At 37.1% G+C, this 3,391-nt stretch overlaps 1 protein-coding gene across 1 annotated transcript in view; it reads left to right on the forward strand.

The window, feature by feature from the left end:
* The window catches only part of Cpne8 (copine 8), a 250,510-nt gene that overhangs the window by 219,080 nt on the left and 28,039 nt on the right, over positions 1 to 3,391 (forward strand). The window lies entirely within an intron of this gene.

The following is a 3,391-nucleotide window of genomic DNA, read 5'->3' on the forward strand; positions in this document are numbered from 1 at the left end:
GGAATTTTATCTCCACCACAAATGTTTGTTCTGTGTGTCCATTCTCTTATCAGCAGACTAGGAAGCATAATACTGCTGCCAACTCCTAGAGTTACTGTGGAGGTTAACAGAGATGATCTGTGTTACAGCAGTGAGAATGCCGCCAGGTTATTTGTAGGCTCAATAATAATGACCTCCTTGATTTCATTATTGATCCCACATATGGAAGAAATTAAATAATAGATCCTATAAATTAATTTGAAAAGGAGCTATGCAAAGTCCAATACAAGTTTTTTTCTGAAAAATGAAATTGATTTTAGTTGTTTGTCTAAATACTACAGTGTTCTTAATATTAGTGAAAAAGTAGTCAATAGAAATTGATTGGTCACTCTTTGAAACTGAAAGTCATACCCTCAAAACCAGGGTCTCTTTGGGATAAGAAACAAATGACTGTTAGGATACAATGAATTGTATCTAAGTCAAGTGAAAAATAGTGAAACTTTCATGTTAACTTGAAATGATATTTCCTTTGATATATTATTGGTTTATTTGTAAAGATGGAGTTGTTAAACTATGCCAACAAATGAAATTTATTTCAGAATGTTTGATGTTGCTGATTTATAATTAATAAAATTTTTAAAGAAGAGAGATAAAAACAATGAGAAATGCTAGCTCCATGTGTAAGTAGAAATTGAGATTATTCCCAGGATAGTCAAAACTCCATTTTATTTAAACTGTATGTATGCACACATGATTTAATGTTTTTCTTTCTATTATATTAATACATGAGATCAGAACATACCATTCTAAATATTATGTACTTCATTAAATTCTTACCTGGAAGCACTTAAAGATTATTTGTCTTCATATAATGGCAGTACATTTTTTTACTAAACATGACGATGAGTGTCGAATCCAATTGGCTACATTATAAAACCCAGTTATTTAATCAAACACTAATCTAGGTACCGCTGAGAAGGCATTTTGTTAGACATGGTTGGCATGCACAAACAACTTTCAATGCAGGAGATTCATTCAATTAGTTGAAGTCCTTAAGAGCAAAAACTGGTCTCTTAGGCAAGAGGAATTCTGACGCAAGACTGCAGCACGGACTCCTACCCGAGCTTCCGAACGGCAGAGCCTGACTGATCTCCCACTTGCCAGCTCGTGCAGTCTCGCAGGCCAATCCTGGGAGATGTGTCTCGGTCCGTCTTTGTGTGTATCTCCCTATGCCTCTGGAGTGCTCTGCAGTAGTAGGCGTCAGCCTCAAGCCCATTTTCCACACGTCATTAAGGTGGACTACACGTTATTCAGAGTTTCTTTAGCTGCTAAATGTACACTGGCCAACTGAAATGTATTCACAGTGCAGAGCCTTTAGGTAACCCAATTAGGCAATTAGAATACGGCTTTCTCAGTATATGCAGAGTATCCTGCTTCGATTGTCGGTGTAGGCATAAAAGCACAACTAATGACAAAGAACGAAATTCTTTCCTTCCATATGGAAAAGATCCATCCAATGCAGTGATATTAGATTTTTTTCCTAGAGTGATGGATGTGTACGCGGAATATTGCAGGTCAGAAGCACACATGGGAGAGTGTGGAAGGAAGTGGGGCTGGGTGGGGGGTGTCAGCTGGACGCAGGAAGTCCTTGAATGCCGAGCTAAAGGCTTTTTCACTTCAACTTATGACAAGGCATCAACAGATGTTGAGTAGGATTTTTACATCATTTGAAATGTTTTCTGGACAGCTGGGGAAGAAAAGATTGGGAAGGAGAAGAATAGGAATCAGGGGTTGGAAAGCCTCAGAAGAGCATAGAAATTCTTAAAATGTGGCAAATTTGATGCTTTGAATTTTATGTTTTCACAATGTTGTCATACCATTAATATCTCTAAAGGCCACAGAGTCTGAAATCTGTAGCTGGCAGATAAGAAAAGCAAAAATGGCAGTAGAACACTCTTGAAAGTGTAGATTTAAATAGAATAGAAATGTACTTAGAAATCTCCTAACTTTTATAATAGAGATGTACCAAAATCACAAATACAGAATTAGCTGCATGTGGTGTTACACACCTATAGTAATCCCAGCTCTTGGGAGCCTGAAGCAGGAGGGTCACTGCAAATTTGAGGTGTAGCCTAGGCTACATAGCAAGACCCTGTATAAAAAAAAAAACCAAAACAACAATAACAAAAAGGTCTCCAAAATTAACTTGTAAATATCAGTTTATACTAACTAGCATGAATTTACACAAAAAGTCCTGTCATTTTATCTTATTTTTTTATAAAAAGTGATCTGTATGGTAATATGCAAGGATTAACTAAAAATTTATAGTGCATTAATATGATGTTGATTCTGCCTTATTTTATAGCCATCAATTAAGAAAATATATTATGTACTTGTATATCTCATATAGTCTAATATAGGTAGGTTACACTTTGCCAATGAAAGGATATGGCCTAGTAGTGGATTCCGAAGTCAGTTATGTGAGACACAAGAAGAACTACCAACACAGAAAAATAGCATACCATAGAAGCAGTGATAAATATGAGATTAAAATTAATATTATTTTATGTTGTTCTGATGGTGCCTGTTCGGGGCTGAGATGTAAAATTCATATTTTAGTACAAATTGCAGATTAGAAATGTATTAAAAAAAAATCCAGGCCATGAAGTCCCATGCAGAGCATGGTCTTCAATACATCACTGTCATCCCGAAATGGAGTTCCTTGAGGGAGAGCCACCCAGGTGTGCCTGGCGTGGAGTTACTTCGGCACTGTCCGTGTCCCAGTAGTACCAAGTGGAGCATTTCAGGTGCTGCCTGTGTCCAACAGGAAGGATGGTCAAGTGCCAGACCGCGGGGGAATTTGCGTTCCGTATTGCTTTGTGTACCAGCAAATTAATGCAAGTGCAGCATGTGTTTTCAAATTCTGCCTGCCTAGTTGAAAGGAAATGAGAGCTGTATCTTTTTGATTATCTCAAAATAAGTCAGGGCTTTTTAGTGTCTGCTCTTGCCTAAGCCAGACATCTCAGGGTTTGAAAAGTGATATTGGATTCAGTTATGCACTAATAAAAGGTATAAATAGATTTTTACTTTTTAACATTTTATCCAGTATAGGTAATTGGAGCCATGAGCCATTAATTATATTCCAGTCTCATGAGGTGAAAATACTGTGCCCTGTGTATCACAGAAAGCACCCAAGAGTTGTCTTATTTCTGTGCTACCATGAAGATACCAGGTCTGGGTGGTTTGTACCATTGAGATCACCATCCATCTTGTTGACCTTTTGCATGTCTTTATGGAAGTCATTTTCCATGCTTCAACACAGACACATCCTTTTTATTTTCTTTCTTTTTTAAAAATGTATTTAGTACAGGGTCTCACTACAGAGATCAGACTCATAGTGATCCTCCTGTTT

Source organism: Octodon degus, unplaced genomic scaffold (assembly GCF_000260255.1).
Source record: "Octodon degus isolate 3935 unplaced genomic scaffold, OctDeg1.0 scaffold00021, whole genome shotgun sequence".
NCBI classification, from domain to species: domain Eukaryota; kingdom Metazoa; phylum Chordata; class Mammalia; order Rodentia; family Octodontidae; genus Octodon; species Octodon degus.